The 15175-nt window shown below is 40.4% G+C and overlaps 1 pseudogene; it reads left to right on the forward strand.

Moving 5' to 3' along the window:
* Positions 1–77: 77 nt before the first annotated feature.
* LOC137718095 (aspartyl protease family protein At5g10770-like) lies at positions 78–14703 on the forward strand (annotated as a pseudogene).
* The last annotated feature ends 472 nt before the right edge of the window (positions 14704–15175 follow it).

The raw sequence follows: 15175 nt of genomic DNA on the forward strand, positions 1-15175 counted from the left end.
TGATAATTGGTCATGATGGTGGTGGTGGCGGCGATGACAATGATCAATGGTTGCAGTGGTGGTGATGGTGGGTAGCGATGGCGGCTACAGTGGTCATGACAAGTGGTGGTGGCGACAACGGTGATGGGACTAACAATGATGGTCACTAATAATTTAGTTTCATTTTTTTTTTTTTTAAGTTTTTTAAACTTCCCCTCATGAAAATTCACATTGACAACTATTAATATATAATTTAAACTTGGAAATTGGAAGTCTTAAATTTCGAGATTTTCTTTTCACTTGGAAATTCCAAATTTTTATTTTTATGAATCCAAACGAAAAAATTTGTGCATGTTAATGTATAAATCCTGACTTTTGTCTAAATTTTAAATTTATTTTCTTCATCCAAACAAAGAAAAGTGAAATTTGAACATAAAAAGAAAACTATGGTAGAACGTGACCTACATGTAGAGGCCAAGTTATTAAAATTGACAAAAAATAATTTGACGAAAATTGAAGTAAACCACTTTGGTAACAGTAATACTAAAAGATCATCTTCATGGGATGCAAGCAATAACGTTGCAACTAACTACAAAAACATCATTTTCTTTGAGGTATTTCATTTTACATATGAAGAAAAATATCGACGAATTAAATTAGAATTCGTTTAAAAGTGTTTTTAAAATGTAAAAAAGATTTTTTGGTGATATTATTTTTGGGTCCATGATTTCCTAGAGAAATTTAAGTGGTACCACATAACAGGGTTCCAAATACACCAAAAATTTACTTAAAATACTCACAAAATGGATATAACTGTGAATTTAAATGTAATAATACATGTTTTAACAGAGCCTTTATCTAAAAGGGTCCTCATTTTTTTTATAGAAAGGAAAACTAGTTGTAAAGCTTATTATAGGTCGTATTTTAACCATTCAAACCCCTTTTTATCTTTTTAGACGTTTGGATATATTTTTCAATTAAGAACAGGGCATCAGCGTAGAAAGTGGCCACGTTCTGAACTTAACCAACATAAAACCAAGACTCTCATGTTCAAATCTTAAGTCAAGACCAAGATCGAGTCAGCTCGATCCACTCCCGAGTCAAATCCAAAACATTTGTTAACTTGTATTAATTTTGGAAATTTATTAGAGTAAAAGCTCATCTCCTTCTTTTCTTTTCTTTTTTCTTTTGTTTTCAAGATGGCTCAACTTTATGTCACTCCTTCTATTTTTCTTGTATTTTTATTTTTGCTTTCATGAGAATTAGATTTATGTCTCGCCCTTTTATTCTTTTATATTTTATTATTAGGATAAGGTTTATGTCCTTGTATTTCTTTTAAAAGAAATGTTGGTCACATAACGGTATATCGAATCAAAATTAACGACATATCAATCTAATACTGAAAAATAATCATTAAACATGGAAATTTTTGGGTTATACACAAAAATGACGTAGATTGTTTACATGTTAATACTTTTATGTGCTTCTATGGGTGACACTTTCTTAAAGTAGTCCCAAAGTAAGCAATATATTTCGTAATTAAATTCAGACTTTTCTTGTTGCATTGAACAATTGTAAGAAATCTTAATCTTGGTAGAGATAAGTGGACGACTCATGACTTAGAAAGGGCATCCATATATGTGGAAGTTGGAACATCGCCTGAGGATATCCCAATGAAAATTCATATATATGATCAATGCACTGTGGAAATTTGACATGGGCTTTGGTTATACGCAAATTCCAAGTGCACTGAGATAATTAGTGCACTACTACTGTGTGCACTGGCTTGTCCATTGCCCTTGTAATTAACTCTCATTGTATTCATATACATAAAATTAGAAAGGAAGACTTTGGATGCGTATGAATATTTTTTTACTGAAACCTTGTTGGTTTTCAATTTCTAATCGAAGTCCCTGAAATTAATGTGATAATTTATTTCTATGAATGTTACTATATTTTTTTAAATTAAAAATTGAAATTTATAGTTGTTTAGATTAATGAGATTTTAAATAAAAAACCATAATTTGTGGGATTAAAAATATTAAAATATAAATTATACTATTGTGAGTGTGTGTGTGTGTAAACATGGGTACATTCATCTAAATTAATCAAAAAAATTATTGTACCAAAACATGGGTACATTCTTCAAAAATCACAAAAAAAAAAAAAAAAAAAAAAAGATATTAGGCTTAATAACATTAGTAAATTTCTTCAATTACACTTGACATGGATACATTCTCAAAATCAAAGAAAAAAGAATGTACCTGTCACATCCCGGTCCGGGGTCCACCACACCCTGGGCCCACTCCACCACGTAGCACAATATTGTCCGCTTTGGGCCCTTACCACAACCTCACAGTTTTGTTTCTGGAAACTCACACGAGAACTTCCCAGTGGGTCACCCATCCTGGGAGTGCTCTCGTGCGCTACTTGCTTAACTTCGGAGTTCCGATGGAACCCGAAGCCAGTGAGCTCCCAAAAGGCCTCGTACTAAGTAGAGATAGGAATATACATATAAGGATCACTCCCTTGGGCGATGTGGGATGTCATAATCCATCCCTCTTGGGGGCCCGACGTCCTCGTCGGCACACACGCGGCCAGGGATTAGGCTCTGATACCAAATTGTCACATCCCGGCCCGGGTGGGACCACATCCCAGGCCCGACTCCACCGTAGCACGATATTGTCCACTTTGGGCTCCCAGCACACCTTCACAGTTTTGTTTCTAGGAACTCACACGAGAACTTCCCAGTGGGTCACCCATTATGGGAATGCTCTTGCGCGCTACTCGCTTAACTTCGAAGTTCCGATGGAAAGCGAAGCCAATGAGCTCCCAAAAAGCCTCGTGCTAGGTAGAGATAGGAATATACATATAAGGATCACTCCCCTAGGTGATGTGGGATGTCACAATCTACCCCCTTTGGGGGCTCAACGTCCTCGTCGGCACACGCGCGGCCAGGGATTAGGCTTTAATACCAAATTGTCACATACCGGCCCGGGTGGGACCACATCCCGGGCTCGACTCCACCGTAGCACGATATTGTCTGCTTTGGACCCCCAGCACACCCTCACGGTTTTGTTTGTAGGAACTCACACGAGAACTTCCCAATGGGTCACCCATCATAGGAATGCTCTCGCGTGCTACTCGCTTAACTTTGGAGTTCCGATGGAAACCGAAGCCAGTGAGCTCCCAAAAAAGCCTCGTGCTAGGTAGAGATAGGAATATACATATAAAGATCACTCCTCTGGGGCCTAGGCGCCCACCACACCCCGGGCCCGCTCCACCACCGTAGCACGATATTGTCCGCTTTGGGCCCCTACCACACCTTCACGGTTTTGTTTCTGGGAACTCACACGAGAACTTCCCAGTGGGTCACCCATCCTAGGAGTGCTCTCATGCGCTACTCGCTTAACTTCGGAGTTCCGATGGAACACGAAGCCAGTGAGCTCCCAAAAGGCCTCGTGCTAGGTAGAGATAGGAATATACATATAAGGATCACTCCCCTGGGCGATGTGGGATGTCACAGTACCACTTCCCGTGCCCGTTCCACCACAGTAGCACGATATTGTCCGTTTTAGGCCCCGACCACGCCCTCACGGTTTTGTTTCTGGGAACTCACACGAGAACTTCCCAGTAGGTCACCTATCATAGGAGTGCTCTCGCGCGCTACTCGCTTAACTTCAGAGTTCCCATGGAATCCGAAGCCGATGAGCTCCCAAAAAGCCTCGTGCTAAGTAGGGATGGGAATATACATATAAGGATCACTCCCCTAGACAATGTGGGATGTTACAATCCACCCCCCTTAGGGGCCCGACGTCCTCGTTGGCACACCACGGCCAGGGTTAAGCTCTGATACCAAATTGTCACATCCCGGCTCGGGGTCCACCATATCCCGGGCCCGCTCCACCATCGTAGCACGATATTGTCCGCTTTGGGCCCCGACCACACCCTCACGATTTTGTTTCTAGGAACTCACACGAGAACTTCCCAGTGGGTCACCCATCATGGGAGTGCTCTAGTGTGCTACTCGCTTAACTTCGAAGTTCCGATGGAACCCGAAGCCAGTGAGCTCCCAAAAGGCCTCGTGCTAGGTAGAGATAGGAATATACATATAAGGATCACTCCCCTGGACGATGTGGGATGTCACAGTACCCATATAAGTTTAAAAATGAATTAGAAAAAAATTGAATACATTTTATATATATATATATATATATATATATATATAATAAAAATAAAAATAAAAAAAAAAGAAGGAAAACTAAGGAAAATGGCTTGAAAACTTTGAGTTTTAATGATAAGGACAAAATAAAGGGTAAAGTGAATAGTACCAGGTTTGACTTTTTAGTGTAAAAATGTGGTTTTTCGTTAAAGTGAACAGTACCGTGGGTTTTTCGTTAAAACTCCCTAAAAAAAATGATACATTTTACACATAACAAATAGGAATATTTAAGAATGAGTACATTTTAAGATTAAAAAATTTAAAAAAAAAAATTACATGAATGGGTACATATAATGACACACCCCGACCGAGATCAGGGCATGCTGGCCGTCACGCGAAGGTGACGTAGCCATGTGCGCGTGCGGAAGCTATTAAGATAGTAATATAAAAGTACGAATAATTAAAAACCTAATAGCATACAAGGTACTAGTGTATGTGAGACACAATTCAGAGCAAGTCTACAGCAGTCGAAAAAGGAAAGATACGACATATGTACACCCGAAGGTGACCCTACAATGGTGAGTGTCTGTCAGAAATGCCGGGACGCCCTCTGGGATAAACCACTGAATCTTCTAGACCACTAGAACCTGGAGGGGCGCTAAAACAAAAGCGTGAGTGGGCAAAAACAAAGCTCTTTGAAAACTCTTTAGCAAAATACATTATAACCCCTCGCCGTAAAACCTGTATACTTCCCAGAAAATGAACATATATACGTATGTATAGGTATTTCAATCATGCTCCACATATGCCATTTATGCTCACAATATGCCATTCATGCTTGAGAATATGTCACAACAGAATCTCATAATCAAATATAAATACTCAAGCGTAATTCACATCAATAACATATAAACTGGCAGCCGGGAGTCACCTAACGTGACATGTACCGCTGCATATAGAGCTCCAATCTCAACTCAACATCTGAATCTGCACACAAGTCGGAACCACCTAACGTGGTCTGTACGACAGGCTGGGTGTAATATATATATGCTCTAGTGCTACGATCACGTGAAGCTGGGCGATAAATCGCGGGTCACCTACAAGTCGGAACCACCTAATGTGGTCTGTACGACAGGCTTGCACCTATCTTGGATCCAAGGCGAGCATGCGGTGCGGGTGAACATACACGTGAAGGCTATGCCCCTCACTCTGGGCGGGAGCACTAACACCGGGGGTGCAGATTATGAGCTCTCTAAGCATCTCAAACTATTACTGCATACAAACAACAGTACCACTTACCTGGCACTTACCTGTGCGTCAACAGCACCAATACACGTATATAAATGTATGCCGTTACAAATGCATGTGATGATGCATAAGTGATAATGATAAAATGTATGGCATAAAACAAATAACCTTTTCTATTTAATTTCTGGGAATATAGATGTATATAGGTATATACGGAAAACAAAAGCCCACTCACTGATAATTAGAAGGGTCGTAGCCCCCCTGCCTCGAGTATGAACGCTCGTCTTCGGAAAACGAATCACCTATACGCGACAGAGTTACGAAAACGTTAATTTAAAAGCACCTAAGCAACTTCTTGTAATAATTTCTCATACATTGCTCAAAATGGACAATTGAATATACCAACGTGATCTACACAACCTCAGGATCACACCCATATTTTTAAAATAATTTTTGGACCACGCACGCGCCCCCACGTGCCTGAATAGGCACGGACCCACGCGCCCCCACGCGCAGTCACGTGCACTGCACACTGACGGTGTCAACAGACGCCGTCAGGAATATTCCGTTAACCTGACGGAATATTCCGTTAACCTTAACTGACGCCGTTAACTGACGCCGTCACTGCCGTTAGGAATATTCCGTTAAACTTAACGGAATATTCCCCTTCCTTCTCCGGCCAGTCGCCGTCGCCGGCGCCGGCGACTGGGAATTTTTCAAACTTTGTTTTCTCCTTCGTTTTTCAACCATTTTTCACGATTCAAAAGCCAAAATGAAGCTTATGACTAGTAGAATCACGATAGACTAGTTTCAAGGGCTAAAAATTGCTAGATCATACCTGCAACAACAATCAAAGTTCGGCCAACTTTGAACCTAGCCTTCCCAACGTCCAAATTCGTCCAACGAACTACTCCCAAGCTCCTGGGAACCTCACAAACACAACTACAAGCTTAGAATCTCCTAAAACAAGCTAGATTAGGTTTGCATGAACAGTGTTCAAATTCGGCCATGGTGAAATCGACGTGAAAACAACTATATCCTTACCTGAAAATGGCACCACTGGACTCCTCTCAGCCTCACGAGCACGATGATGGTCTTGGTTTCTCGATTGGTGAAGATTTGAGTATATGTGTGTGTTGTCTGTGTGTTTGCAGAAGGAAGAAGAAGAAGAACTCGGGGAGAGTGAGAGAGAGAGAGAAAAGAGACAGGGAAGAGACAGGGAGTGAGGGAATCCCGGGGGTGTGAGACGAGGTGTATGAGTGTGTGTGTGGTCCTACAACACCACACAACACAAAACTACACGTAAAAAAAATAACAACTAGGGGGGTAAAATCGTAATTTCACACGTACGTTAAAATGGAATTTGGGACGGGATGTTACATATAAGATTAAAAAAAAAAAAAAAAAATTAAAAAAAAAAAAAGCTAATGGGTACAAACTTATTCTAATTTTTTATTTATTTTGGAATGTTTTGAATTGAAAATTAGTTAGGAGTTTAATAAAGGTGTGAGTATTAAAATTCTAAATCTATTATTAATTTTTATTTTAAAAATTTTTGTAACTGACATGTAAATTCATTATTACATTAATGTGGGACTTGGATCAAACTTTGAAAACTAATAAAGTTTCAATCAAAGAACATTAATAACTAGGAACTGGATACTAATTTTTCCAATTAGAAAACCCTTTAATAATTTATATGTTTAACCAAATTGACGGCTTTGTACAATAAGGGATTGCGCTGTGTATGGAGATTGATGTGCTTTGCTTGACTCTCAAATCCAAGGGTATTCAATATATACTTTAAGGTTTGACTAAAAAAATATATAAATAGACTTTAAAGAGTAAACAAGAGTCATCATGTATTGGATAAAAACTTTTTGTAACTTTTAAAAAGTCTATAAAAACCCTATGGTATTTAATTATAACTTTTTGTGAGTTTACATGTGACAACCTGTTCCAAATTTTACGTTTTTATTTTATTTTAAAAGCGTGAATTTATGAAATTGCCTTAGAGGTAAGGACTTTGACTTCCGTGGACCATCGACTTGAGAGATGTGGGACTTATTCTTTTAGCATATCCTCGTAGTACTCGTTGGTACGAACATATAGGCAAAAGCCGTTTGCGAGTCCGGATTATAACGGTATAGTTACGGACGTTCGAAATTGGTTATTCAAGGTTTAGTGTTAATTAAATTAAATCCCCACTTCGTGGGGTGAAGCCAAAAATCAGAAAGGAGAAAAAAAAAAAAAGGAAAGAAAGAAAAAAAAAAAAAAAAAGGGGGGGGGGGGGGGGGGAAGCTCCCGTGGGTTCCGTCCGTACACCTCTCCGACTACCCATCTTTCAAGGCCGATTCCGGCCAACTCCGGTGGATTTTTTCGATGCCACCACCACCATCTTGAAACTCTCATTCCCCTCTACAAAACCCACCCTAGAACCACCTTGATTAACCATGGGATGTGGCGGTTTGAGGCTATGAAAGTTGACGAAAATCAATAGTGCTCCAGCCACCCTTTTCGATTTTCCGGCAAATCGGAAAAGCGATGGCCGATGCCACCACTTGAGCTTTGTAGCCCATCATCCCAGGAGAAAAACCCAACCAACCTTGACCCCGTTGGACCACCGTAGACGACAAATCGACGTCGGGAAGTTTTAGGCACCCGCCGGCTTTGTGGGAAAAATTGACCATCTTCCGTCCACTTTTGGACTTCGTGGCAGGTATGAAAGTTGCTCCAATCACTGAGATCTTCATTTGTATAAAGTTTGAGAATTTTTGGAAATAGTTGGATTTTCCGGCGAGTTGGGGCGACCGACCGCCACCTACGGCGGCGCGTGCGGCGGTGCTTGGCCAGTGGGCCGCCAATGCTATTTTTAGGCTATGTCGAATGTCTTGAATTCAGTTTTTTTATTTGAATAACATAGGTTGATCGTTGGAACCTAAATTCGTTACGATACGTTGCTTGATGAAAATGTGAATCGACGATCCGACCGTTGGATCGTCACCAAACTTGGATACATTATAATACATAATATTTAAAGAGCATAGGAATTTATGGATCGGGAATCCGATTTACGGATCTTCCTGAATTGAATTTGTAAGTTAGTAAAATAAATGTTCACGTCCACTTGGTTTTGGGCAAATGGCGGAGATCCAACCGTTGGATAGTAATGAAATTTTAATATGTTATTCTAGAAACATATTTTGGATCGTTGGGAGTTGCAGATTGGAAATCTGATATGCGGATCTTCCAAATCGAGCTATACAGGGTTGTAGACCTACCGCCGATCTTTGATCGACGGTTGACTTTTGGTCAATGGGTCTCAAATTATTCTTGAAGGTCCTTGAGGATATGTTTTATGTAAATTATGTATTCTATCGGTAAAAACTTTGAGACGTGATTTGATAATTGGTCACAGGCGACGATAGATCGTGATGTCTCGATGTGCGTGCAAGATAATCATAGCGTGGACTCCAGGTGAGTAGACCTTTTTCTTTGATAGGCATATAATTGATAGTTCCACAAGCACTTCTATAGTGATCTATGCTTGTTACCTACAATTAATCATTTTGAACTACGAATGGCTTGATCCCTGTTTAGGGTACGTAGGCAGTCTAACGGTACGTAGGCAGTCTAACAAGACGTTAGATGCAGCCATATAATAAATGAATTAAATAATTGAGACAATAGCCTTATTTAGTGAATTGAGCAATGTGAGGGACATTGGTGGGAATTGTGAGATTTAGCTATATGATTTGGTGATTAAATGTTGATCATAAATCAATGCGTGAAGAATCAAGAAATTGAAGTAAGGAAAGGTAAGTATGATAGTTAATGTAACTAGGGTCTAATTGGGCTTATCACTAATGATTACTCTCAAAAGTAAATAGTTTGGGAGTAGGGTGTTATTGATTGTACATGTTACGCCGTATTATATATATTTTGGGAATATCATGAAATGTTTGGGTTTAGATTGCATCATGGCATATTCATATGGATATTACCTGGACCTAACTATGGTGAATGCTTTGAAGTGCTATATGACGCCGCAGACGCCCAGGTAAGCCTCAGGTGATACATGTTGATGTTAGTGATGTTAGTGAGTATGATTGATGAGATATGAATAAGTCGTACAGGTGATACTTATTGAGTTCTTCTATAGCCATGATTGATGAGATATGAATAAGTCGTACATGTCACTATAGGTGACTCCGACTTATATGCTAGCCATGATTGATGAGATATGGATAAGTCGTACAGGTCACTATAGGTGACTCCGACTTATATGCTAGCCATGATTGATGAGATATGAATAAGTCGCACAAGTCACTATAGGTGACTCCGACTTATATGCTAGCCATGATTGATGAGATATGGATAAGTTGTACATGTCATATTAGATGACTCCGACTGATATATCATTTTGTATTGATTAAGTTCATTTGGCCTGCTTATTATTGCATGGTGGAGTTGATGGCAAACCGTGGTTCTGGCCATTTCTGAGTACGGTTTAGATATATGTATATATGTTGTATTGTCTTATGGAAAACGATACATGTTTTACATTTAGGGGCATTACTTTTAGAGAGGTAATAAATTTAGGAAGCTTGGTTTTATTGCTTACTCACACTCTCTGTTTGGTGCCCTCCAGGTTTTAGCTGCTGAGTTTGTATCGACAAGAATCTGTGGTGAATCTTAGTATTAATGGATATTTCTGAGTGTATGATTCTTACCCACACTCTTGTACCTTACTTATGCTCTGACATTGTGCGTGGAATGGGTTCGCTCCCGCTCGCAACGCACTCTGGTATTAATAATTTTTAGGTTCAAATTATTCACATTTTTCTACACTCTATCACATTTTATGGCTTCGTCACCTTCCAGGTGTCGGCCAGCACAGCTCGATTCAGGGTCCAAGTGGACTTTCTAGATCGGGGTGTGTCATTACAAAAGTTAAGGTTTATTCAATTATTTTAAAGGATTTTAAATCATTTTGGATTTTAATGGACTTTGCTCTTTTATGGTAATTTTTTGTCATGAGAAATTCAACCTCTTCCCCACAGATTTTGATGAATTTTATTTTTACTAAATTTTTTTAGGATATACTTCACCACCCACTAAAATGCAATGACTATCATTATCACTACTTCTACCACCATGTCGGCACCACCACCTTACCATAACCATCTCCTCCATCCATCATCGCCATCAGCCTTATTGCCATGAAAGTTTATCACTTTAAAAACTCAACAGAAGTCCATGTAAATCTTAATACGCGCCCTAAGGTTCTTACGATATCTGTCGATTATGTACATACAATGACTAAATGACATATAATGTGATAGTTTTTATTAGATATGATATATATTTAAAGGGTGGAATCCTTTAACAAGAGGAATCCCTATTTTTTTTAAAATGGGGACACTTGACCGTTAGATTGGCTTTTAATGAAATTGTGTGGTTGAGATTGTGTTATCTGTGATTTAATCTCAACCACACAATTTCATTAAAGTCAATCCAACGGTCAAGAGGGTGTTCCCATTTTTTTAGAAAAATGGGATCCCTCTTGTTAAAAGGCTTGTTTAAAGGGTAATGCTAGAGAGACCAAATTTATAAACCAAATGATGTGGATGTTGATAATTGAATTATTACTTAAGTGTTAGTTAACGTGCTTAGTTTCTATTTGTGACACATTATTTGGTTTGCAAATTTAGTTTACAAAAGTATCCCTAGCCTTTTCCATATGTAAATGGTGATTAAGAAAATAAATAGTTTCTTTAATCACATTGCGTGAACTCGAGTAGTGCTATTATATATTCCCTTGAGGGAATGCAAGAAATTGCCGAATTAATGTTAAGGTCGAGTGGGCCTTGATGGAAAGAAAACAAAGGGTTAGATTGGACCTGAAAGTGTTGAGGATGAAAAGAAACAAAGGGTTGTGGACCTGAACGTGTTGAGGACGTCGGTATGTATGGTATGTGGAGTCTAGGTTGAACTACTGTAACTCCACTCAACCAACAAAGTAAATTCCACAAACTATATCGTATGTAATTACCATTTGATCCACTACATGCTTATCATCAACAGCAAATTTAAACCGAGAGGAAATTATGTAAATTAACCCAAGATCCCCAGTCAATTGACATTCCTGTCTTCCCATCAGTATATAAGGAAGAGATCGTATGCTTACATTCACGGAGCAACATATTCTGGGTTTGTTATAACTTATATCTATGGGAACTCGCATTTCTAGATCATTGTTATTATTCCTTAGGTTTTTCATTGGTTTCTCTTCAATTCTATGCCTAATTCTCTGTTCGTTGGCTGAAGGAGAAAACAAAACTCACCTTCACTGTTGAAGTGGAATCTCTTCTACCAGCCGCAACCTGCAGTCCCTCTCCCAAAGGTCAATGCCATATAACTTAATTAAATTTCCAACCCTTTATATATTGTGCATACATACGTGTCTCTCTACCTATCCATATATTTATCCATGCTTGCATGTTGTCTCTTCAATCTTAATGCATCGCACTCTGCTTCGTTTTACACCTGCATTCATGGAGTAATTGGAATGGTGCATGAATATTACTCTTCCAGCTACAAATACACACACACACACATATATATATATATATATATATAGTGTGTGTGTGTAGAAGAGTAAAATTAACATATTTGCTTACATACTCTCAGGCGAGTCTCATATATAATAGTAAGACTCACCTTTATTAGAGATTACGAGTTATGTCAAGTTTGTATGTTTAAATAGCATACTAAACATATATATTTTTATACAATATTATGGTTACAAGAAAAACTAGACTTCACGTCTCACATTTCTATATAAATTTATCTCATTGCGTGACTATTTCTGTCACATCCCGGCCCGGGCGGGACCACTTCCCGGACCCGCTCCACCACCGTAGCACGATATTGTCCGCTTTGGGCCCCGACCACGCCCTCACGGTTTTGTTTTTGGGAACTCACACGAGAACTTCCCGATGGGTCACCCATCCTGGGAATGCTCTCGCGCACTACTCACTTAACTTCGGAGTTCCCATGGAACCCGAAGCCAGTGAGCTCCCAAAAGGCCTCATGCTAGGTAGGGATGGGAATATACATTTAAGGATCACTCCCCTTGGCGATGTGGGATGTCACAATCCACCCTCCTTAGGGGCCCGACGTCCTCGTCGGCACACCACAGCCAGGGTTAGGCTCTGATACCAAATTGTCACATCCCGGCCCGGGCGGGACCACTTCCCGGGCCCGCTCCACCACCGTAGCACGATATTGTCCGCTTTGGGCCCCGACCACGCCCTCACAGTTTTGTTTCTGGGAACTCACACGAGAACTTCCTGATGGGTTACCCATCCTGGGAGTGCTCTCGTGCGCTACTCGCTTAACTTCGGAGTTCCCATGGAACCCGAAGCCAGTGAGCTCCCAAAAGGCCTCGTGCTAGGTAGGGATGGGAATATACATTTAAGGATCACTCCCCTGGGTGATGTGGGATGTCACAATTTCACCTACTTAAAGCTTGTTTACAGCTTAAGGATTTATATGAATATATAATTATATATATATATATATATACACACACGCATAGATGAAAATAATTGTGAATCTGGACAACTGAACTCCTATGTACATTCGAATTTAGGTCATAACAATATAACAAGGCATCAGTACTAAAAGTGGTACACAGGCATGGGCCATGCAATCAACTCCGCCTACGTAAACCAAAAAGCAGTACTACTGATCAGGATGAGGACCTCACACAAATCCTCGAGCAAGATGAAGCCTGAGTCGGCTCGATCCACTCCCGTTTCAATATTAGAAACAAAACCTACAGAATCCCTGAAGGATCACTCAAACAATCTGATGCCACCGTCATCCCCGCCCAGTCAGGCAACCTTAGTGGGCTATGGCGACTTCATGGTCAGCATGGGCTTGGGCTCGCCTAAGAAGGAACTCGCGCTCTTATTCGGCACCGGCAGCGACATCACTTGGACACAATGCCAACCTTGTGTTCGGTCTTGTTACCCACAGAAAGACCCATCTTCGACCCCTCTCTCTCTACCTCTTACTCCAACATTTCCTGCAACACTGCCACGTGTTCTCAGCTCGCAGCCTCCGGTGTTGCTAGCAGTTGCTCCGCCTCCACCTGTGTTTACGGCGAACGGTTTGGAGACGGCTCCTTCACAGTCGGCTTCTGGGCCAAAGAGAAGCTAACTCTGACTTCTGATGAAATTGAGGTTCCACCATAAAACCAATTGGCAATATGGGGAGTAGCCCAAGACCATATAAGCACATAGCAAACCTTGTCCCTCACCGATGTGGGACAACTCTCAACACGCCCCCGCACGTGTGGCGAATTTTCAAGCCTACACGTGGACAACAACTGGGTGACGTGGAGCGCGTGTGGCCGTTTGGCTTCACACGAGGACAACCCGCTCTGATACCATGATGAAATTGAGGTTCCACCATAAAACCAATTGGCAATATGGGGAGTAGCCCAAGACCATATAAGCACATAGCAAACCTTGTCCCTCACCGATGTGGGACAACTCTCAACAGACGTTTTTAACGGTTTTGTCTTCAGCTGCGGCCAGAACAACCGAGGCTTATTTAGGGGCATCCCCGGTTTACTCGGTCTCGGCCGAAGCAATATCTCCATAGTCGAACAAACCGCCGACAAATATAAACGGTTCTTCTCCTACTGCCTCCCATCCACTTCAAGCTCTACCGGTTACCTCAGCTTCGGCAAAGCTGGTGGCAAAGGTTCGAGAAAGACCGTCAAATTCACACCGCTGACCACATTATCTCAAGGTCCAGGGGTTTACGGCCTCAGACTGGTTGGCATCAACGTCGGCGGGCGTACTTTCTATTTCGGCTTCGGACTTTCGGGACCATTATCGACACAGGGATGGTGATCACGCGCCTCCCGGCCACGGCATACGCCGCACTGCGGGGAGCATTTCAGGCACCAATGAAGAGGTACCCGTCGGCTAACTCGACTTCCACCTTGCTGGACACGTGTTACGATTTCAGCGGATTCCAAACGATGTCGTATCCAAAGATAGGATTTGTGTTTGGCGGCGGGGTTACGGTGGACGTGGACGCTGCCGGGATATTTTTTTCAGCAGAGTGCTCCGCAGTTTTGCTTGGCTTTTGCAGGAAACAAGGATGATAGGGACATTGGGATTATTGGGAATGTTCAGCAGAAGAGGTTGCATGTGGGGTATGACGTTGCTAGGGGAAAGGTGGGATTTGCCCCCCTGCTGGATGCTCCTGATCGATTCAATGAACAATTATGAATGAGTAATGCTAGAGAAATCAAATTTTTTAAATTAAATTTGTATATTAAATGATGTGATTGTAGATTACTGGATTACTAATTAAGTATCGATTAACATACTTATTTCTAATTGGTAATACATTATTTGGTTTGCAATTTAATTTACAAAATTTGATCTACATAGCATTACTCATTATGAATTGATGATCCTTTATGGATATAATTGTAGTACACGTAAACAATGTGGGTAATACATACAAATGTCTAAAGAGTAAGTGTCTTAGGCTCCCTTTTGTTATTATTATTATTTTTATATAAAAAATCTGTTTCACTTTAAAGTTAAGAAATAAAAAATGTTAGATAAAAATAAAATATCATAATTAATTTTAAAATAATAACTTCCGGACAACAGCTTTCAAAAGCAGCTTGTTAATTGTTTTTAAAAGTAACATGTATATTGCTTTTAAAAGCTACTTTTGTAAAAAAACGGA

This window comes from Pyrus communis, chromosome 8 (assembly GCF_041283825.1).
Source record: "Pyrus communis isolate YQ-2024b chromosome 8, ASM4128382v1, whole genome shotgun sequence".
Taxonomy (NCBI): Eukaryota; Viridiplantae; Streptophyta; class Magnoliopsida; order Rosales; family Rosaceae; genus Pyrus; species Pyrus communis.